The sequence below is a fragment of the Nilaparvata lugens genome, chromosome X (genome assembly GCF_014356525.2).
Source record: "Nilaparvata lugens isolate BPH chromosome X, ASM1435652v1, whole genome shotgun sequence".
NCBI classification, from domain to species: Eukaryota; Metazoa; Arthropoda; class Insecta; order Hemiptera; family Delphacidae; genus Nilaparvata; species Nilaparvata lugens.
Genome location: NC_052518.1, coordinates 11,966,856 through 11,992,088, shown reverse-complemented (window position 1 = coordinate 11,992,088; position 25,233 = coordinate 11,966,856). Strand labels below are relative to the sequence as shown.

Here is a 25,233-nt window from a genome sequence, read left to right as displayed (position 1 = left end):
ATGTATGAAATAAGACCGCCTTGAAGTGCTGGAAGATGAAAGTTTCCTACACTATTGAGCTAAGATTCACGGCTAAAGAGATAAGAAATCTGAAACTTGAAATTTGGGACTTTTGGAGTGGTGGGGGGGGGGGGGAATTATCGAATTCTAAATTTTTAAAATTTTGAACATGTGATATATGAAATAAGACAACCTTGGAGCACTGAAGAATAAAGGTCCTCTACACTTTTGAGTTGGGAAGCACGGTTGAAAAGATAAAAATCTGAAACTTGGATTGGAAATTAAAGAAAAGTCGAATTCAAAAAATTTAATAAAAGGAACTCTATAATCTAGAATTACCTCTTTTGCGCTCTTCATTACTTTTTATTACATCTTTCTCAGTTCTCTTCTTTTTTATCACTGTTTTTCATCAATTTATTATGTTCAGGACTGTTATACCTAATCTTTCAAAAGAAATCATGGAGGTTATGAAATTGAATTCCCATTTGTTCAGTATAGCACCTCTGTTCAAAACTATTAATAGAATGAATTCTAGATTCTAGGATTATCTATTTTGCTGTCTCCATTGCTTCACAAAATAAAATTCAAAATCAAATCAAATTTATTGTTCAATTCCCATGAAATAAACAGTATGATATTAAATAATGGACACAAACAATTACTATACTGGAAATGAGAGTAGATTTGGATGCTCCTATCCTTTATGTGTTTATCACTTCTTTCTATTTCGTGTTTGACACTCTCTATATTGATTCACTCCTCTCTCTCCTTTTATTACTTATTTATGACACGTTTATATTGATTCAGTTTCCTTCTTCGCCTATCCATTATGACTGTACTCATCACGGTATATAGAATAAGACGAAGGTGTCACGCGCATGTTTGTGCTAAATTTCCGGTGTAGCTGACGTCATTTTATATTCAATCATCTGTTTTCAACAAATAAGTTTCATAAATTGCCAATAGGTGTTAAAACCTCGATTGGTGTTGATGACGCAATCTAGCTGGCTGGCCACTGCGCATACATTTCGTGACCCCTACCGTTTTCATCTAAATACCGTGGTACTCATCATTCCTTTGTGTTTCATACTTATCACTTATTTGACTCAGTTCTTTCCTACATCCTTTGGTGAATTGAGAGGTTTTGACAGGAAGAGCACATCGAACTAAAAATCACTTGAAGAAGATTCAATGAAAGGACATACTAATGAAGAATCGAGATGGAGTATCATTTGAATTTATCCTCTATTTCATTCTTCCAAAAAAAAAAGAAATTGAAAGACTCCATCAAGGGAAAAAAACATAAAACTGTTAATCAATATTACATACAAGTGGAGGCTCATGAGAATTGGAATGAAGAATTAAGTAGCATGCGAAAATTCATGAATTCAACATTGATTTTATTCTTTTGAGAACAAGAATCATAACACCATTTGATAAGTAGTGATAAATAGTCCTTACTGGAGATTAATATACATCTTTTAAGTTCAATGATCATGAAACTACTGCGACCTCACTTATATGATGAAGTGACGCATTGCAACGAGTTCATCTGAGTTGATGACAGAAAATCAATATCTCCATTCATGAGAGGCAACGATACTCCATATCATTTGTCAGTTGACTGTAGAGTTCGATTCAGATTCGCATCAAGTATTCGCAAGTCTCGTGACATTTCTGAAGAAGCATATTTTTATTAAATGCAGATTCTTATCAAATACTATTGACTATGCATTTTACCATGAGAAAAAAGAAACTGAGGAAAAAATAGAAAGAATATCATATCCTCTTTGCTTTTACCTTACAAGCAATACAACTAAAAACTTGGTACTGAAAGTTCACTCAACTAGAATTCTATCAAGTTTCTTCTCAGCAAAAAATCAAAATCATATTCTCTGTAGAGCTGCAAATCCTTGAATAAATTTTAAACTAAGAATCCCCACCTCAAAGAAAATTTCCTTTCCTTCCTTCCTTCCTTTCTTTATTCATAAAATAAAAAAAAACAATCATCCTATTGCTGCCGCAATTCTCATAAAGAACAAGAAATTGTTGCCAACAATCGTTTGAATCCAGTACTTCAAAATTCTAAAAGATGTTTTGGAGAAGTCGGGTTCTTGAGAAATTCATTACAGTTTCCACTAAGAAGCCAATCTTGGAGCTTTTATCAGCTTTTAGATGGTAATCGGCTTACAGCCCAAACAATAACTGAACATTCAATCTCATTCAACTTCATATTGCGGGAGAAAATTTCACTTGAAACCTTCTTGTTCTGAAACAGTCAAGAGTTGAATCATATCTGGTCAGACTGAATCACAAACAAAGAAACAATTTACACTGCTCTGTCAGAAGTACTTTATTCAAGAATTTTCTATCTCTGTTCCATTGCTCTTTTCCCGAATCTGACACAACTATGCTGATATCTTTTCTGAAAAATACAATCTCGATGCAAATGGAAAAGCTCCATCTTTTCTAATCTCATCACAGGATTGTTCTCAACTCCAGATGATTTTATTTGTGATGAAAAACCTTTCTTTATTGAAATTCTACTGGGGTTTTCCGCACACGAAAACTGTTATTAATAATGTCAATGGCAGAGCTCTCATGACAAGAGAGAGGAAACTTCCACTCTACTGGTTGAGTTTTCATTCTATCTCAAATCTCTCGAGACTGGACCAGGTCTGGATTGGACAGGGTTAACTGATAATACTCAGCCAATTTTGCCGAGAGTATACATATATAGAAGTACCATTAAGAATCGCATGATCGCATCCATTGAGATTACGTCATTATCTATATTCCCTGTAGACTACACAGAGTGACTAGTCAGTTTATCATGGAAATGGAAGACATCTTTTAAAAGATTATCAGAATGATTGAGATGTTGGATGTCATTGGAAGTTCACTTCCCTACACGAAATTTATCTTTCCTGTAATGAATTTTCTGCTCTTTAATAGTGAAGGTGATATTTTTGTAGATATCCATATTGATTGAAAATGATTGAAGTTAGAATTTGCAACACAAATTTATCAATAAACAAGATTACGCAAGATCACGTTTTCGGTTGTTATGCTATTGGCCGTTTTCTAAGTTACTGATTCCTCGACCACACGACATGACAGGACAAGTAACTCTCAGTTTGATTGATTAGAATCAGCCAATCGGATAGCTACGCATATACTATCGGATAGTACGTCTCAGCAAGTACTGGATCCCCCAGCCACGGGCAGTCACGGCTTCACTTTTTCACTTCAAAATTTATTTGAGATACATAATCCCAGCATTTCTTCAAATGAAATCAATGAATTTGCGTTTACCATAGTAGAATAGCTACTATATCCCGTTTTTCGGAAGAGACGATAAGCCGTCGGTCCCGACTACCTAAAAAGTAGTCAGTCGTCATCTTTCATCATCCCTCTCACTCATTACCCACGCACAAGTCTAAAAGCTTATGTGTGCATCACCCTCAGTATTATTATTATAGCTTATGAATATAATAGTGAGTAGGTTTTTGATTTTGTATTCAAATTTTTCAAATAAGTACAATATTTCTTAACTTTTTAATTTATTTTGATACATTCTGTGATTCATTCAGAGTATAACATCAACCTTCAAAATTCAAAATATTCAAATCATAATTCCTGGACCGAAAATCAAGTGTGTGATTACATAACCTTAACTTTTGGACAACATTATCATTTGATCAAAATTTTTGGAGAGAAATAGTACAGGCTCAGCCTAGTTTTTCCTCCAATGTCATAATTGTATTATGATTATAGTATATTATACAATAGATAAATAAATAATAAATAAATGCTTCCTATATTATCAATGCTTACTGCTTGGATCAAATCTTACTATATCAAAACTGTCAGAATTTCTCATAAATAACACCAACGCTTTCCATTAAATCAATGCTGACCGTTTGTTGTGAATCTCACCAAACTTTGCTTCATCAATATTCTAATGCACAAGTCATTCTGTTCTATTCTCTGCCATCACAAATCCGATTATTATCAGGTTCAGAGAGAGAGAGAGAGAGAGATTACAATAACTGAGCATTGAGGGAATTTTGGTTGAGTAGTCTTCCAGAGATGCGAATAAAGCTGTTCGGGATATTTTCCTCCTCTTTGTATCTGAAACCAGGCCAAGCTCACGAGAAGGCAAACCATTTCTGGACACATTTTCCCAGTATAGAATCTATTCTCGTACCTGAAGTGATCTTCTTCATAACAATTATCCAAGTTGATGAGTTGCAAACGATCTTAATCGTCTAACTTGATGGAGTAAGTAGCCATCGAGCTCTAGCATCATCAGTTTTGCTAGTATCTAATTTTCCCCTTAGCACCCACGCACGTTTTCACGCTTCACTTCTCAGTTGCTGCAACCCTCTCACCCACTCACTCACCACCAATTATTGGTCGATGACAGAGAGGGAGCTTCTCGGATGATTATACCCAATTTAGCAAATTGATGTGGTTGAACAGTTGAGCAATGCAATACAACAATATTCGCTTAACGAGGAAACCATTAACAATAAACGTGATGATGATGATGATGGTGAAGATGATAATATATCACATGACAAGTAGGTGAATAATTGCGATTATGCATTAAAAGGGGCGTGGGAGAGAAGATGTACAGCTTAAGGGGTGAGAAGCAAGAGGGTGCAAGGAGATGTTTAATCAACAGCATTCATTGAGTTGAAGCTACTAAGTGATACCCTGTTACGATGCGATGAGTGCATAGTCATTACTTTGTAATGAGAGTAGCAATCTTCCATCTGAAGATTTGAAACTAGTCATTCGTTAGGAAGAACTTGATAAGCTGCAATTTGCAGTGCAACCTGCAACTTAAAAATCGCTTTGACGTTCAGATGTGCCTTTCAATAAGGGAATTTGTCCCGTCTCTCTAATAGAATTTATCTGTCAGTTAGAATGTGTTTCCGGTTTAAATTTTTTTTAAGAATCCTGGAAAATTCTGTCGCGAACAATGTTTGTTTTTAGAATATTCTTTTCATGAAGTTCTTCCTCTAACTGATCACGAATTGTGATAAAACGAATGCTGTTGAAAGTCTTTTAACAATTGAAACTTTCTACAGATAATTTTGGTAATTTGACAACAGGTATTCAAATATTCAAAAGCTAACTGATAATCATGCTCAAAAAGATGTTCATATTCATTTCGTTATAATATTGTATCAGAAATTTTATACTGTTATATTCATTTTGAAAATTCGTTATTTCATGTAGGGGATGAGATTAAATCAACATGATTATTTCTGATTCTATACACATGAATTTTAGTAACATCATAATATTATATATGATATAAAACAGTATTATATATAAGGGAAAATAAAAAAGTTGTACAAGTGTTTTTGATAAGTATTTGGATAAGTTCTTGATAAGTGTATTTGATTTATAAAAAATTTAAAACCCAAATTGATTGAGATTAGAAAGAGATTGATTTAGAATTTCGTCTGATGATATCATTTCACCGATGCAAATGATAAGAAAGACCTATAGTTAAATTACTATAACTAAATTCACTTAAACGTCAATATTTCAATAAAAAGAGAGGTGGTGACTTCAAGTCCTTCAAGAATAATTTATTGCAGTAAGCCTCATTCTCGAATGTGAAAGGATTCATGAATAGCTTATGAGCCGTCCATCAATGGTCAATAAGCTTCAAACCAATGTCACTCTTCGATGGATTGATAATAGCTTTTCAACAAATGGGTCTTCCGATTGAATTCTATATGAGTGAGCTAAATGCTATTTGGAAGCATGAAAGCCTATTCGTTGAACTTGACAGATTTTCGTATCAAACCTGTCAATCTCTTTAGTTTAATGGTTGAAAACTTACAAAGAAAGCTACAATTCTATTAGTAGAATTTGAGCTGATAATATTTTCATGAATAATGAAGCAAGCACTTTCTGTGGAAAATTAGAAAATAACATGCTTTCCAATCTGGTTTGATTGAGAATTATTCTTGGCAGCGATAAATTGGAAATGATAAAATCAAATCACAGGCATTCGAGGCACAGAAATGACAATTCAGTTACTTCGGAAAGAAAACAGCTTTTAAAAACCTTTGTTTCTACTAATGTTGTTACGATGTATGAGATTCAAAAAGCCTGATGACTTTTTGAAAATAGCAAGATTTTTACTTTTGTTTCAACAGAAATAATCCGTCTACATGAGGATATCCAAATAAGGAACCCTTCCAAGTAGAACAGATCCAGTGCATAGATGATTTTAAAAACGTCTCATTGAAGCGGCAAAATAAAAACCGAGAGTTCTTCCTTAGTTTGTACCACTAATGTTATCACACAAATTAATATCACCTATGTTTAATAATGTATTTTCCTTGTACATCTCATAAGTAGAATTCAGGAAAGAATGTTCAATTCTGTGCATTTGAGTGAAAATTCTTCGACTAACTAGTCACTGTGATTGTAGACTGTTAGAAGTCTACCAACAAGAAATAGAAGAATCATATTGCTTAAAACTATTGGGTGATATTGAAGCTAAGGGTGATTTTTAAAACTAAGGGTGATATTGTCAGAGACAAACAAATAGAGATAAACTATTACGGATATTAATAGATAAACTATTAAGTTGGTCTATAAACTAATATAGGTAATAGAGATATCACCAAATAGAGATAAAGAAACAAATAGAGAGAGAGACAAAAGAGACAAACTTACGCTCATCCTTTCCCTATGATATTGTCTACTATTCTATTCAATGTATGCAAAAAGTGTTATGAGATGGATGAACATGAAAGAGCTTGAGTCAATAAATAAACTTTATCAGACTAAGATTGAAGTGTTATTCATAAGACAAGATGTTGAAGCTGTAAAAAGTTGTGTAAAAGTTGGTTTGATGCAAGTAATAAATAAAGAGCTGGAGGGGTTGAAAATCGCTAATGATTGATTCGGATGAGGTAATGGGGTGGGGTTGATGAGTTAGGGGGGCGGGGGTTTTATCATGGTGTAACTGATATCAAGCTTTTATTTTCAGCACTCATTTCCTATCAAGGAAGAGTACTGATAAGTCAGCTCTAAATCTAAGAGGTCGGTTGATATACGGTAAACATCTTATACATTTGAACTTGAAAATGACTATTCTAGTTATGGTCGAAACTAGTCGTTGTAATATTTTAAATTATAAAGGGTACTACAAGTTTTAATATTGTTTTATTAACGGTATACATCGTATGCGAACAATATTATATCGGTACGAAGTCTTAATAATATTCAACTAATGACAGTCGGTTGATAAAGAGGATCTTGTAGAATGAAATATAATCTACTAATAAGCTTATTCCACCGCTTTCCCCAATGCTCTCCACTTTTAAGCCTCACCAGGTCTCATTAATGAATTATATGCTCCACTTCCCTTAGACGAATTCAAAGGAATCGTCTACAGATATGATGCAGTTGAATACATTCCATGTTGGAGTAGGCTATAGCATGAAAAGCTCTGGTCAGTGCACTCTTCACCGATAAACCACTGAAAACCAAAGGCAAAAGGCGAGTTTAAATGTAGACTAAGCCATTCTGAAAACTTATATGGCTGCTTCAAGTTTTTAAAAGGTTTCAATTGTATAATGTCCGTGACAGCTCTACTGTATATACTGCATACTCACGAGTCTATTTGTACTCAATATAAGGAATTGAATCTATTGAACAAAGTTGAACTATTGTCAGATCTTGTAAATTAGTGTATGATACAGGATATATTATTTCAATCTAAATCATATAAAAAATATAAACTGAAATCTAACCATCTCCTGAAGTATTCAATCAACCTGCTCTCATGATTCTGTTTGATGAGAAAGAAATGTAATCAGGTTGAAACACAGGTGACGAGCACAATATATTGTTTTTGAACAACAATGAGATAACAAAGATCAAAATAGGTCACAGAGTAATCAAGAAAGATCGAAAATGACATTAACTATCAAAGAATCAGCGATTCAGACAACTCAAGACTGATCTACTAGATTTTATCTTGATGTACTACATTTTTGGGCGAATTTATTCTTTTGAACTAGTTAACTTCTTGTCCATACAATCTAATGCTGATTTTCATTTTCTCATATACAGTATATATTTTTACTTTTTATATATATTTTGAACGATGGATTGAGATCAAGTATCGTTCACTGGAAAAAAGGCATAAATGCTATCATGATTGGGGTTTTTATTGTGAATTGTTTCTCCATAATACAATCTCCTGATTGAAAAATATAATTATTCAAAGCACTGTGCTAATATAAATCAAGCACTGTTCTCCATAAATTGATTAGTCTCTGCTCGTTCCAAAAACGGCTGTCTGCATTCAGCGCTTGGATTCCATTCCAGTTTTGACTATATCTTGAATACCAGATTTCAAGTGCTCTACTCTTACTCTCGAATCTCGTGAAAAATCCATAATTTTACAAATTCAAGTTAGATTGATTTAAAAACTGGAAGGCAGTACTATTATTCAACATTGTTTACATTATTCGTATTGGATAAATCGTGGCTCCACTCAAGACAATACCTGCAATTCACATCCAACAGAGGTAGGAAATCTTGAAAGCACAAAAATCTCCAACATTCTATTGCCGACAGAAGATGGAGTTCGAGAGAAGTGGATAACAATATCCAAAATAATATGCTTTGTCTAAACAGTCAAAGAGCTTAGCAAGAAAGATGAAAGGAACGTTTTGGAAGGATGATAATATATTAGTATAGTATTATGTTGTTATGTAGAAATAGACATGAGCTTGAGAACAGAATAAAGCTGCCGAGTTGTCTGAGATCATTCAAAGGGGATTCTCCCTTTCAATATCAAGTTTATTGCTTTGAAAGAAGCTATTGTTTTCTGGTTTTTTCGTATAAATATGGTAGAAATATTCCTTTGAAGGAAAAATGATTTTGAAAATAGTTGAGAGTATTTGAAAATAAATTATTGAAAACTGATAAAACTATGGAGACTTTAAAAACATTTCAAGATACAGTAGAGTATTAAAGATGTTTTCTTTGTATAAAGGTTTTTCTTTCCATAGGGAGATTGCAATTGCTATAAACCTGGCAGCGAAAACTGCAATCTTTAGAAAGGCTTTGAAAGTGAAGTTTTTCATTTGAAAAGTTAAAAAATAATCATTTTTCATATATCTGCAGAGTGAAAAAGTGAGGGAGTCAGTTAATTTGCTTTCGAACTACTGACATTTGAGGAATTTTGAACAACTGTATCAAATTTTCTCAGTAAAGCACACATTTGAATATTAGTTTCAAATGATTTGAGATGTTGGGGAAAATTATTTCATTATTCTGCTAGGATGAACATTGAACACTCATTCTAGCAGGCAATATTACAGTTCCATCGAGATAGAAGACAGACACTACGGCTAAGATATTTGCAAATCGAATTTTCATTTGCAGATGGTGGAAAGGACATGTTCTGTCTCCATTGCATGTTATTGGCTGGTGGATGAAACGAGAACAAACATAGAGATCTCCACTTGTCAATAAATTTGCGAACACAGAATTTATTCTAACAGCAGCTTCGGCTAGAAATTTTCTCTCAACTTGTTTGTCTTCTGTGCATGGGTGGATAGACAGAAAACACTTCAAAACAATATCAAATCAGAAATACATTTTGTTCGAAGTGGAAACACGTGTGATCATATGAAAATTCTCCTCTGTATGAGTGTCACTTGAGAACAAGGATTCTAGATTTGTCCGCGAGGCTAGTCTGACAATGATGTCTCAGTCGAGTACAGCTTCCCAAGTAGTAGAGGAATATCAATTTTATCCAACGTCTAGTCAAACTCTGAATTTAATCTTCATGAACGATTTTCCAAGTAGCATATGGATATCAATTTTATCCAGCTTCTGGACTGAACGCTAAATTTAATCTCCGTGGATGTTTACAAAACTCCTATCCAGACATATTGGTTGTATCATTGTTTTGTATCAGATACGAATCAAAATCACACAGATGGACGTTATTCGAGATTGAAGTTTGGAAATAACGGAGATATTGAATACGTAGACAGCTTGACAGCTAGCGGAAAAATTTCAATATATGAGTAACAGGGAAAACTCGATTCTGTCCGATCACAGATTATTTGAAAATAAGTCGAGTGAACTGATTTCCCGAGAAAGCACGAGGAGTTGAAATTCTTCATATTTTCCTGGTTGAGACTTTTCAATTGTAATTCGAAGAACTGAGATTTTCATGCTTCAGCTACAGATGGCCATCTTATTTTATTCTGATATTGACAACGATCTGTCAGATCTGTGAAACCGACTGATGGTATCGAAATGATAATTGACGGTATCAATGCACGGAATCCTGTTGGTCTGTTTGGATAGTCACAACAAGAATGACAAGACTGATTGGAACTTCAAATTTCAAGAAGGTTTATCAAGTTCAAAACAGCAATCAACACACTTTTTGATTGGTTTTTGCATACAGGACTTGGATGCGATGAGGAAATGTTCGTTCCGGATAAAATTCGTTTGGAATGATTGATCCTTCGTCAAACCTCAGTTGATTATGATTGATGGTTCTGAATCAAGTATCATTCGCAAAATACTTATTGTGCTCCATCAGTTCTACACAACTCATTTGCAAGTATGGTATAGCTTAATATGTAGTGAAAATGATATGTATTTCACTTTTTGTGTAGTTGAGAAGTTGATATTATAGTGGTGAAATTATTAATATTAAATAAAAAACTAAGAAATTGTCAAAAACCATAGATTTTATTAAAACTAGAAAAACCGGTTTCGGTTGTTGCACCATTGTCAATATCTAATAAACTAAAACTAAATACAAGAGTATAGAATTTAGAGAATTTAGTTTTAGTTTATCAGAGATTGACAATGGTGTAACAGCCGAAACCGCTCTTTCCACTTTTAATAAAATCTATGGTTTTTGAAAACTTCTTAGTCTTTTTATTTAATACCGATTTCAAAGATCACGGTCTAGATTACTGAACAAAATGATGTGTGTCTCGAAAATATTTGTTATTTCAGAATTCAGTTTACATTCTAGAGTGGGCCTGCTTGATAGAGTTGTGTATTATATTAATTGATAGAATGTCATAATTTTATTGTTAAGTATAACTATTGTCGATTAAATATTGCAACTACAACAAATGAAGTATTGGATTGAATTGAATACTAATAACTACTTGAACCTTGAACATGATTATTTAGCATTCTATTAGTTACGAGTAGGCATTATAATCACCAAATTTCATAAATTTTCTGATGACTTGTGGTTGGAGATTTTAAAGAAATAACCAAGCTGTAGCATTAATGTGAACTCCAAATAGTGTGTTCAGTTTTTTCGGCAAGAAACACCCAGTTCATTCAAATTTTCTAAAATGGTGTTTCCCTTCTCTATCAATATCGATGATATTAACAACCATTTGCATAGATTCTAACCAGCGTAACACGACATGATACAACGAAACCAATGCAACGATAACCCATGAACGAGTCTGACATCAATGCAGTAACGTCATTTTACAGACGTCGATTATTAGATTTTCATGTGAATGTCCCAATGCATTCGAAGAGTTGAAAATTGTGTTTTCTTGTTTGGGATGGTGAATTGGTGAGTGAGTGACACAGCCAAAATATTTGGACTATGGCATATGCATTGAGAAAGAAGAGATTTGTGCTCAAGTAGCCATACTGGAAGTTCTATAGTCATTCGTAATGGAGTAATGTATGAATAATTGAGATTTTCCAGTCAACTCCTTGAAACAAAGTGTATCAAGAAGATATCTTCACGTACTTAGATGCAGACTTACTAAATCTATTTCGAGATTTCCTGTAGTAGGGATAAAATTGTTCAATCTTCTACCAACCTCTTTCCGTACCCTTCCCCTACCTGTATTCCTTAGACATTCAAGAAAATGGCTTATTGAAAATCCATTCTACTCTTTAGAAGAGTTCAGGATAGGAGCATGTAGACTAGGATAAATTATTAATATTAACTATTATATGAAGTAGTTAATTATAACGTAGTTTTATTATGGGTGAAATATTGAATGTTATTGATTGATATTGTTGTGTTTATTCATTTTGAGGATTTATTATTATTGATTTTATTATATATTGTGACCAAATAATTATGATTTCATTATGTATTGTAATTTTATAAAATATTTTGTGACATAGCCTTATGTAATACTGTATCGTCAGGCTGAATTGATTGATTGATTGAAGGATTTCACTACTTTTTGTATTTAATCAAAACGATTTCTTCACCTCTTTCATTTCAGGAGAGGGAAGGATAAAACGACTAAATTCTTTATTATAATATCAAAAAGGTTGATAAAAAACATTTTTCATTTATCGAAAATCACTTATCAAAATGATATTGATGTTTGAGTGAGCGTTCCAAATTTAATGATATAATAGCGGCGCATAAGGCTGTCAAACATCTCAGGTCTCTAAAGCAGGTCTTGCCTTGATAATCTTACAGCATTGGACAGGTAATCCCATAGGAGAAGAAGGAACTGACTGAGAGAGAAGGAGAGACGCACTTAATCCATTTTGCTACAGGCGTTCTTCTGCCTGCCGCCAACATCATTATTGGACTAACTTACTGACCCATATTCCTTGGCGTATGCAACCCCGTTTAGAGCGTCCTGTATTTGATACGATACATTTAGATTGTGGAAAGGGTACTTGCTCCAGTCTAGACCGTGGTGTGATTTAATGAGAATATCCTATCTGCTTATATTCGTGGATTAGATTATAATAATAATAAATTTTTTGATTCTCTTTCACTTTGACAACAATTGAAAAAAACACAAAAAAATTCGTATAGCCTACATCATAAAAATATAAAAAGAATCAAATGACCCACAAGACTTTCGTCTGATCGTGAGCCTAAGGAAAATACAAACAAGAGATTACAAAAAAGGTGAAATATAACAACTACGGTAAGCAAAAGAAGAAGAATAAAGGTTTGAAAAAACTATAGTAAGATTAAATATGTTAAACAAAAGAGAGAAAAGAGACCACTAGAGTGTCGACAGATCAAAGAAACTAATACTAATTGGGAGAAAAATATCTGAATATTTTTCCCTGCAGCATTTACCCTTCTTAAAGGAATAAACTTGCCTACGGTACATGTTCTCAAACTAATACCCCAAAACATGAACCATACTGCTGAACAACTTATATTACGTAAATTACTGTACTAATGCCTTAAGTTATGTCTCCATATAAGTCTGTAGACGTTTTAATCCATCTGAAGATTCCTTTTTTTAATATATTCATTGAACAGCATGAGAGAAAGTCCTGCAGAACGGTATTTACCAGTTTGTCACACATATAGGGGAATTGCATCCTACAAATCTATAAATTAGTTTGGGTAAGTTTGATGTTCTAAATGTTTGACGAGTGTTGTAGGGTGTGATTCGAATGTTGAGAAGGTTCCTGTTTTTATTTATGTACAATATTAGATTCTTTATGTATAACTGTTTGATTGTGAGAATATTTGTTTCCTGAAAAAGAGTTTGAGTCGGGTACAGCCTTGGCCTGCCTAGTGCAACCTTAATAATGTGTTTCTGTATGTTGAAAATTTTATTAATGTGTTGTTTAGCTGCACCACCCCACACCCTTATTCCATACTGTAGAACTGATTGAGCGTATGCAAAATAGATCATCATAGAAAGATTTGGCAGTTTTAGTTGACTTATTTTATAGAATTTGTTTGTTAAATACTTGATCTTGTTGCACAACGATTGAATTTGGCAATCCCACCTCAATTGCTGGCCAATCATTACCCCTAAATATTTAACAGATTTTGAGTCCTCTAAGGCAGGACAGTTACAACTTCTATTGGGTGAGACTGAATTAATGCAGCCAGTCTTGTGGTTTCTTATAGACATTTGAGTAATTGGTTGCATTGGGAGTAAATGTCATGAGAGAAGACTTTTTATGATTCAATGTTAAGGTATGATAGTCAAGCCAAGCTTTGACATCTGCGATTCATTAGATTGCATTAGGACTTTAGATTCTTCAGTAGACACTTTCACAATACATCATATCAATATTTATTCACAACAATTGAAAGCATAAAAATAGTATCACATGAAATTTATTCATCTCCATAAAACATACTGATTGAACACTTAAAACATCCTGACATTTTATATTGAACTCTAGATTCAGGAAAGACTGTAGAATTAGTGATGACCTCAGATTAGACACTAGATTTGTCAAAGATTTCGGATTCAACAGCCTATAGATTAAACTTCTCAGTTAGATAAAACTACAAATTTGATTGGTTTGGATATCTTTATCCATCCAGATTACAATACAGAGTGTTTTAAAAAAAGCGACCCTTTTTCAAACTCTCACAGATATTTTATTATATAATTTTTAGCATTTATTAATTGCAGTTTTATAGTTCATAGTATTTTATTATTATAAGTTCCAATATAAACACATCTCTCACGAAATTACTCACAATATGCTAAATTACTGAATTTTATGGAAATGCTACTTAGAATTTCATGTACCACATACTGAAAGATACAGTTACCACATACAATACAGAGTGTTTTAAAAAAAACGATTCTTTTTCAAACTCTCACAGATATTTTATCATATAATTTTTAGCATTTATTATTTTCAGTTTTATAGTGTATAATAATTTATTATTATAAGTCTCAATAACAACACATCTCTCACGAAATTACTCACAATATGCTAAATTACTAAATTTAATGGAAATGCTACTTAGAATTTCATGTGCCACATACTGAAAGACTGTAGAGCCCAGGTCGTTATTGTGCCTATTTGCGAGAATATTGAAGAGATAATCAGAAACTTTTGTTCTGCAATTTGTTCATTTGAAGATTTTTTCATTTGATCGTCTTTGATTTAAAAATCCATCGAGATTAGATCACTCATTTTTAAAAAAATTGTATCGTAATCTATTTCTACAAATAGCATTGATAGAGCCGTCAAACGGAAGATTTCAAGGATTTATGCATTCTAGATGCAGTATAATTATCGTTTGAAGTAGTTGGGAAATGACGTTCAAACGGACAACCGGGAAAACCGATATCGAACTGTTTGCATCTACAACTGCAGACTCTACTTGCAATAATTACAGCTGTTGAAAAATCATTGGTAATTATCGAGTCCAAATTGTTAGACATTACAGAAACTGATATGCATAATAAACGGTCATTGCAGTGCGATTACAGCAAGAAACTTCTAAATATCAAATGAAAATTGACAAGCAATAATTGCGGTAATTGTGATAAATTGTTAAAGACCTTCTTTCTCAATCAGTAAATCTTATGATAGCTGTAGCTGATGATTGGCTCCAATTATCAATGCTTTGTCTAGACTCTTTTGGACTCGTTATAGTGGGTAATGAATCATGAATAATGATCAAAGTTGAACACAATCCTCACTTACTTGTGAAAAAGCATGAAAACATTGGAAACCAATTAAAAAGTGCCATGAGTTTTCAGTGTCAAAGTCATGAACAGGAGCTTAGTTTTCAAGTTCAACTGTAATCAATCAGTTCACGTTTTTATGGGGAAGTTAGAGCACTCTCTGATTGGGAATCAATCGATAAAATCTCATGCGCTAGTCAAACTCTCGATCAGAAACTCGAAAAAAGTTGCCAAAGCGGATAAAAAGTGACAAAGGGGCGAGTGGATCCCAATGAATTTTTTTGTGTCAAGGTGTTATCGTCCAAAAAATTGTAGCTGAATCCCAAATACTGTACAATATCCTAATTAATGAATTGGATGCCAACTTTTTATCAATGAATGGCCGAGCATATTATTCGATGAAAATATTTTAATTTGAAGTGTGATTGAATTTTTGGAATGAAAATTCTGGAACAAGTGATGATTGAAGTATACATTCATCAACGAATTTATAGTTGCCATTGTATTATTTACAACAAATGCCTAGAAATTGTAAGATACATATAGACTTGAAGATGATACATTATAATATTGATGAGGTGAAAACTTTATTACATAAATATTGTCAAATCCACTAAAATAAGTTTATTAGAAACCAGACTCGGTTTTCGAGTTTCCAGACGCCAAGTATGACGTTGAAACTCGAGTCTGTTTTCAAATAAACTTATTTATGTGGATTTGACATTATTCGTGTAATCACTTTTTCACCTCATCATGGAGAAGTTCCACTACATTTCTAAAAGATAGTGTACATTTTAAACATTACAATATTCATAAAAACATATTATAATGATTAAAGTTGACATAAATCACAGTCATAGGTCATAACCAACTAGTATTAAAAAAATCATTAAATCTAGATGCGGGAGCGTACTACAATAGGAGCACATAAATCTGGTTGTCAGTGTAAAAATTGTTAATCCTTTCCAAAATTATTTTTTTCCAATTTGTATCTTTTGGTATTTTTGTACTAGAATAGAATAGAATAGAATAGAATAGAAATTTGAAATCTCATAGAAACTATGAGAAATAAAAACCTGGTTGAACAAGAACCGGTTAAAATTTAACCGTGATTAATACCACGAAAATCAATTTGAAAAGCCTTCTTTTCAAAATAGCCTTCTGTGATTGATTCATGTGTCAAAGTAATCATGATTAAAATTCAACAGGCTTTTGTGCAACCGGGCCTGAATCAAAAACAAGATTGAATATATGAGATAACAGTTTAACAGCTAGTTTAGAGTATTCATTTATTATATTTATTTACAATGCAAATTACACTAATGTAATAACATTGGTGGATAAAATAATAATGTAGTCCTTGTGCTATTTTTCTTCCAAATTCATAGGTCATGACAAAGTCAAAAATAAACCTTAGAATTTCACGTGTACAAGTTTTATGGAATTTTAGTTCAAAATAAACAAGAGAATTATAAATTTTGAATTTGGTTGGCTAAATTACAGGAAGTCCAAATGTGATTATGTCATCTCCACATTGGGATTACACTTGAAAATGACGTTGTTATTAGTGAAATTAATAAACATAAAGCTATCAACAGACTTGTAATTACTTTAATTACGACGATTATGATATCGTAGATTTGATTCATAAACGAGTTGTTGAAATTCACGTAGTTATAAATTCTACCATTATCTATATAGCTTCAAAGAGCGACTACAGACTGTTTCGATATGATATAATACACACAAAACGCAATCGACGGGAGATCATTGAGACGATGCTGACCTAGTGAAAGCTGTGGGGCAATTTTCACACGTCCACTTACCCAGTTATCAACGACGACAAATCGAAGCTGCGAAAGGATAGTGATAGTGGTAAGAAAATTGGTGGAGTAACAGGAATAGATGGTGTGAGGGAGATTAAAAAGATGGAAAAGGGGAAGTTGGAAAGCCTTCCTTCGTAGAAAGGTCGAGGATGATGTGTAAGGGGGTGCGGTTCGGGTGTGGGGGAGGAGGAAGAGTGTCCTGGGCCGGAAGAAGTTGATGATTTGGAGTGTGAGGGTGGGGGTGGGTAGCAGCTAGTAATAGTAGTAGTACGACCATAGTCAGATTGATTTTAAACTGACAGTACTCCACACAATCAACACAAACCCCTGATACATTCAACTAATGCTGACAGAATGAACTGAATCTCACAATAGGTGTTGACCATGGCGAGGGTGGGTGTTTGGATGAGGGGTGGGGGGACGCAAACACCTATCGATTTTCCTTGACCCGAATTGGAGGCCGTGCACAACTTTTAAGCATGCGCACAAATATCTTTTGAAACGATAAGACCCGCTTTTCGTACTCAGAGCCGGTGGCTTTGTGGAGAAATTTCTAACAACTCTTTTCCCACTGTGTAAAGCCGATGATTTCCAAGACTCTTACCAGACTATTAAACATTTTAAACGATCTTTGGAAAAGTTTTTTCGAAGACTTCATTATAGAGATTCTTTGATAAGGGGTCCGTATCAGACTATCAAATACTTTATACTAGCCCACAGGCTCACTTCGCTCGTCTAGCCAGGGGGCTCTCACCCCCCCCCCCACTCCTCGGGACATACATGCTCGTATGCTATAAAATGCGACCATGATTTGATTAATCTTCATAGAATAATTTTGCTTATCTGATAAGAGGGTTTCAACATTTAAAAATGCAATAATTTTTCAAGCAGACATTTCCATTTTTATAAAGCCCAACTTAGACTCCTGTCAACTATATCAACTGATATTTCTATTTTTAATTCAAAGTTTTAAAATCTAAATCTTAGGAAGAAATAGTTGAAGGTTTGCCTTTCTTCTACTCAACCATTTTTGTAGTAAATGCTTGTAAATATAAATGAATGAACTTCATTATATCAACCTCAACAACTGAATTATTTTGTCGACTGTTTCTAAAGTTTCATGGGGAACCTACCAAGTAGAATAATGAGTGGGAATTCTAGTATTTGGTTGAAAACTTGACTGAAAAAATACTTGAAAGGACTAGAATGTTACAATATTATGACGACGTTTGAAAAGGGAACTGATGAAATCTCAATATATTGAGAGAAGCATTGACATTAAGAACTCATTTTAAACAATATAGAGATGTTATGGATGATACATTACGATATTGTTCATTATCTTTAGTAATATGAATTTGATTCCACTTCGGATCAATCAACGTGAGTATTAGAAGATGCATTGGAAGACGACAAAATTGGTTGAAAGTGGATGAGAATTGGAATGAAATAATGAATGCTCTCCAATTAGCGCTTCCGAGAGTTAAGTACAGTACCACAATTGTATAATAGTACAATTCTACAATAATTGTACGATATTGGAAAGCTAGTAGCTAGTAAACTAGACGGTGTTGGAAAGCCAGTGGACGGAGTTCGATTGTTAAACCTTCACTAATGTTTACAACATCATGAAAATAGAAATTTATTCCATCAAATGATTGTGAAAGAACTCTTCATTTTCTCACAAGGTATGAGAAATGAATCCTGATTTTTCTCACTACGTATGAGAAATGAATGATAATTTGAGTCTTTGACTTCAAACGATTCATGAAACATTGGTGGGGCATTTTTTCATAATTTGATTTTTCAGTCTTCATAGAAAATTAACATCGAATGAATCCAACATGAATACTTTAGAAGCTACCTTTCATACTTTCTGTTTGGAAGAAGACCTATCAACTTTTGTAGGAGAATAATGTTATTAGCGGTTCTTGATTAAGAGTTCAAAATTATCTTTGGATTTCATTCCAAAATATTCGATACTGACTAATAAGAACGATACTAGGATCCAAGTAGAATTGAAAACGCCGCAGAACCGATCAAAGAGTTCTCATTAATGATCATCTTTGACATCGGCAAAGCTTAATTTACTCAAGTTTTTCCTTCTGTGTGAGAGATTTTTCCAATCCGGTATAATGATTTTATTCTGTGGGAAGGTCAGTAATGGGAACTTCTCCTCAGTGAGCTTACTTTTCCTATTGAGGTAGCATCAAGTCTCAGCTGCAAACGTAATGAATGAAACCCTATACTTTAGAAATCCCAATTGATTTTCTGATTGAAACCAAGGTGACGCACAAGTTCAACTCTGATATTTCACCTTCTAAATTTATTTTCCCTCTTCATGTTCCTTTTCAGAGATGGGATTTCTGGTAATGCTCTACATTGCAGACAACTCTCTCTCTCACGGACAAGTTCTTCAAATCCAATAGATTGAACTCGCCTTATTATACTTGAAAATTCAAAAATGCATGCTCCCATTGATTTTCTTCATCTGAAACCTAAAACATCACACAAATCCAGCTCAAATGACTATTTCTCTCCTTTTTTGATTCTCACAATTTCTGAGTCTTTTCCTTGTATACTTGAGCATCACTGTATAAGTGAGTGGGTGCATGTATTATTATGTACGTACTACACGTCACAATCATGAAGAAACGATTATCAAAAACATAAGCCTGTTGAAATTCTAGAATAATTTATTTACTTCTCCTTCATAATATTCATTGAATATGAGGGATTTGAGGGTAATATAATTATAGAGGGAATAGAACAGATAGAATTTCATAATTACATAGTTTCTCCGTGTTTCGGATGGACAAATTAGACCGTCGGTCCCGGATGCCTATAAAGTTTCGTAGGTCATGTCAGAGGCTCTGAAATTGATCAGGTGCGACCTGAAAACTCTGGCAACAGACCTGAGCCGGCCAGGTCACTCAATATTATTATTTATTCATAATTACAATTTCAAAGAATCAAATTGACGTTCATATATTAAAATCTCTAAATGTACGGTAATTGATAGGTCATTTTTTTCGTTGAAATAGCTTCTACGTTGATCACCAGTATCCACATTCAGATTTCCACCCTTCCTAACCATCAAAACAATATTACTGCTCTATCGCATGTTAATCAAGAGACAACTAATATTGAATTAAACCATGATTGGATTCGTTATTTTGATCATCTTCATCATCAACATTGGTTTTCCTCATTTCAGTCTAATATTGAATTATTCTGTTCAAACATCAAAAGGTTGAATAAACGGACTAATGGAGTTTTAATTAAATTTGTAGAAATTAAATGAAAAATTGGAGATTGTTTTGTAAGCATGGAGCTTTAATTCAAATGGATCAACATTATTCCACTGGTAATTTAATTATTGACTGAGGAGTGTTTCCATGAATCGATGAGTACATCTCCACGTACTTCACAAAGTGATAAATTGAGTAGCCTACACGAGGGAGAGATTTAATTAATGAAAAATATCATTGGTAACAGAGCCCATATTATTATATACAATATTACAGTCATCTCAAATAGCATTTTTCCTCTAAATTGTTTAATAATGCTTCATCACATACTTTTTAGTTTATTTGGGAAGTTGAAGTCAGCATGTATTGCAATTTGCATGAGTGAATAAATAAAACTTTTCTGATCTAAAATCGAATCTTTACATTCTATATTCAAATCTTCAGGCATCAGATAAAAAATACACCTATTAGAATATTCCTAATGATAAATTCCTATCAAACCATGGAAAACAAAATAAATGCTTCAGCTCAACTACCTCATGAATTTGTAACTGAAAACTAATTTATTATTCACGTTAACTTGAAAGTTATTTTAATCTTGTTTAAAGTGAGTGATTCATTGAACAAAATAGTTTTTCATCAAGGGAACGTGGCTTATCTTATCGATTGTTTTTTATTTTTTTGAGACAATTTATCAATTTTAATAGTCATGTGATCTATAGTTACACATATTAACAGACAATAAAATAAAATTCAAAACTGTAGAAAACTCGTTGAAATAAATCACTTTGACAAATGTCATCATAAATTAACTTGAAATCTGTGCAATAATTAAATATGTTATCGGAAGTTCGGAAAATAGTAATGAATGATGTTTGAAAATGCTCAATGGCTACGAAATGACCGTTCTAAGCATAAATCGACTGACATTGTACTGTATCTTGGCATACGTTCAACTCCTCTCCATGCCCATGCCTAAAATACTCTGGAATTTTGAACTTAAAATAACAGGTTCGGGTAACGTTATTATTCTTTTCTCCTGTACACACATCTTTCGATTGAATTTTCACATTTGAGGTCAACATTTCTTATACCGAACAGAGCTCAAAATCGAAAAAAAACGTTTAAAAATCTGATAAAAGTCTTCTCAAGTATGTCTATGTAGTTCAGAAGCTTTCTGCTTATTCACATTGACGAACTGGGACATTTCTCTCATATTTATCTGCCTCATTAAAGATACAAGATAAACTTGGATGAATTGTTGATCATGATATGGAATATCTGTTACTATTATATTGAAGATTATCTGAACAATATTGTCAGAAAATAATTGACTTGCATTTTGCATTGCAAATAAAATAACTGGAAATATGTGATAAAGCTGATTAAACAAAATTCAAATTGTGAAGAGGATTGGGTAGAATTTAATGTGTTTGAATCTTCCTGGGCAAGTTTCAATCCACTATTTCTAAGTAAACTGTTAGATTTATAAAGTAATGTCTCATCAGAAAACCAATATATAAACAGCTCGTCCTATATTTAATATAAAGCACGAATGGATCAAAAGCATGAGCATCGATTCTTCAGAAAACTACTGAATTCTGGAAATTTAGGTGTATATATTTCGAAATCTAAATATATGTGAATTTCAAAACTGTTGAACTCACCCTTCTCCTAACCGTCCTGACAAATCCTTGATAGGCACGCCACTGCCCCTATGAATTAAATGGAATATAAGATGATTTTTCAAAACAAGAATAAATATTCAAATCTTTATTGATTGCTGAAATAGTAAGATTGTAGAGTATTTGTATAATATACGGTATGAATTTTTCTGGGTATCGAAATTTTATGATCGAATCTGAAAGGCATAAGCATTTTGATTTAGCAAATGAATAAACATTTTCAAGCCGTGTTCACACCAAAGCTATTAACAAAATGTTAATAACTTAATCCTCATAGATTCTTTTAGATTGAACGGAGCTTGACAAACACATATGATCATTATGTGTATGATAAGTTATGTTCAATCTAATAGAACCTATAAGCATTAAGTTATTAGAAGATGTAAGCTTTTGCAGTTTCTAGAGAAGTTCATGTGAATATTCTCATTTATTCAAGAGAGTCCACAAAAGATTATAGAAAATCGAATTTATTGAGGTCCATATACACCACCTACGTTTAAAGCTGATCTACATGTTCGGATTATATTTTTGGCGCCTCTAGACCCTATGGTTCTCACCACCCATTAGTCTAGTAGAATCACTAGCTTAAGAACGTTATTTGAACAATTTATATACAGAGTGTTTCAGAAGTAGTGAGGAACATTTTAGGGTGCTGTTTCTGGATGATAGGAAACTACAAATGTCGTATTTGAAGTATCCAAAACTCAGCGGTTATCCTTATAGCTGTCAATTTGTTTTCACTTATCTCAAGTGAAATTTTTTATCTCAAGAACGAAATGTTGTATTGATCTGAAATTTGGCATGAATATTCATGTTATAAAGACTCTTAAAAAATCTCATCAAGATTTCAAGGATATCTTATTTATTAAGATTTGTCGAAGAATAACAGATAAATTAATTCTTTTCGTACTGCATGCATGACTATGAACAGACAAGATCATCCTAAAAACATTGAGAAATCAGCTGGATGGCAATACGGAGCCATACCGAGTTTCAAAGCTTCATCTTAAATACAATAAATTATTGGAATTGAAAATTTAATATTGATTTTTAAATGATGACAAGTGGTTATGCATGCAGTACGAAAAGAATTAATTTCTTTGTTATTCTTCGAACAGTCTTAATAAATAAGGTATCCTTGAAATCTTGATGAAATTTGCCAACTATTTGTCTATTGTAGATTTGTTGTAAAGTGAACGTGTTTCGTAAAATTTGCAATCAAAAATTTAAAATGACCGCCATTTTGAAAATTCACATCAAATTTATTGTATTTTATTTTTTAAAGTTGAGTCTTCATAGCAAAAATATTCATGTCAAATTTCAGATCAATACAACATTTCGTTCTTGAGATAAAAATTCCTAGGTGAAAAAAAAAACAAAATGGCAGCTATAGGGATATCCGCTGAGTTTTGGACACTTCAAATACTACATTTGTGGTCTCCTATCATCCAGGAACAATATCCTAAAATGTTTGACACTACTTCTGGAACACTCTGTATAATGCTGCGTCCTCATTGAGCTTGCACCAATAGGCTCGGGCCTACCCCGCCCATTGAAAAATTCTGCCCATTTGATCTAAGTTTACTTGAAGATATAGCAGATAGATATAGATATAGATATCTATATATATATATATATATATATATATATAGATATATATAGATATAGGTCGCATCTATCATAATGCAAAACCGGGTTACAAACCGGGTTCAAACGAAAAGATGAACTCCGTTTAAACCAAGATTATGCAAACGTTTCCCAGATTGTTAGAACTGTTCTGATAGAACTCACAGAGATGAGTTTTTGGATCATCCATAAATATATCGAAATAATAAAATTTGTTACTTCACTATCATCAATCTTTGGAAAACTAAAACTATTCTGCTTGTACAGTGCATCAGAGCAACAGAATACATAGAATCGATAGCAATATTTTTTGTGTTAGGTACATTCAAAATTATCAGTTCAGAAACTATTGTATGTTGATATGAAACGTTTCTATGAACAGCTAATGGTGGGAGTGACTTATCTTGGTCAATGGTAGACGGGAATCTTGATAGGATATTCATCTACTGAACATATCATTTGCTCTTTACTTTATTATATTCTGCTGTTTTGTAGTTTAGTTGTAGTTCACCAGAGATTGGAATGGTGTAATAATCGAAACCAGTCTCTTATATCTATAGATTTGTGATTGTGACAACTCCAAACCATCTTTCTATTCATTAAATTTGAATGAGAATTGTACGTGTCAGAGGTAATACTCCTTGAGGATCAAACTCAAATTAATATCTTTATTGGAGAGAACTCAAGTTTTCTGAACACATTTTTCAAACGAGGAGGAAAAAGACATATAGAAATCTTGAGGTACCTTGAATACTTGAAAACTTTACGCTTCAGAGCTTTCGCACGTAGGAGGAAAATAGGGCTGAAAGCTGCATCGCTCTTGTTGATGGGACTCCAGCAAAGCGTTTCTTGATCCCTCGTCACAAATATAACAATATATTCCTTCCACATGTGTAGGCCTACCCACTCATGTTTGAGATGCAATGATTTCTCGTGAAAAGCTCTCAAAGAGGAATAAAACTGTTTTTATGAGCAAATTGATCAATATCAATGATCCCTCTGAGAATATGGAAAAATGCTCTTCTTCCACGTTCAGAGATGAGACGCAAAGTGGAAGAATTGTTATCATTTGACGATAAAAACGAAGTAGTGATATCCTTATCTGAGAGAGAAAAAGATCTAAATTACTATAACGATGTGTTTCACAAGAAGAGCAACCAATAAGTGAACGTTCTGAAAAAAGCTTCCCAATTTTATCAAAAGAATTTGTAGATTTGTTATAATTATTTATTGTTACGAGCTATTTCGTTTCAAGTTACGAGTAAATACTTGTTACATCAAGTGTCTTGGAGGTCATTGGCTTGTCAAGTATGTTGGATAATTATAAGTTTTAATAATTATTATTATGAAACGAAAAACCAAATTAAATGCTATAAATCACCCCGAAGACTTCTGCTATTGC

At 33.1% G+C, this 25,233-nt stretch overlaps 1 protein-coding gene across 4 annotated transcripts in view; it reads right to left on the bottom strand.

Annotated features, from left to right (window-relative positions):
- The window catches only part of LOC111043351 (plasma membrane calcium-transporting ATPase 2), a 406,771-nt gene that overhangs the window by 322,155 nt on the left and 59,383 nt on the right, over positions 1-25,233 (bottom strand). For 3 of the 4 annotated variants that reach the window (XM_039442413.1, XM_039442410.1, XM_039442414.1), the window contains exon 3: positions 22,188-22,235. The exons of the other annotated variant lie outside the window; for it this stretch is intronic. The gene's annotated coding sequence lies outside the window, so the exon portion shown is untranslated. The remainder of the gene's footprint in view (positions 1-22,187; positions 22,236-25,233) is intronic. 4 annotated transcript variants of the gene reach the window in all.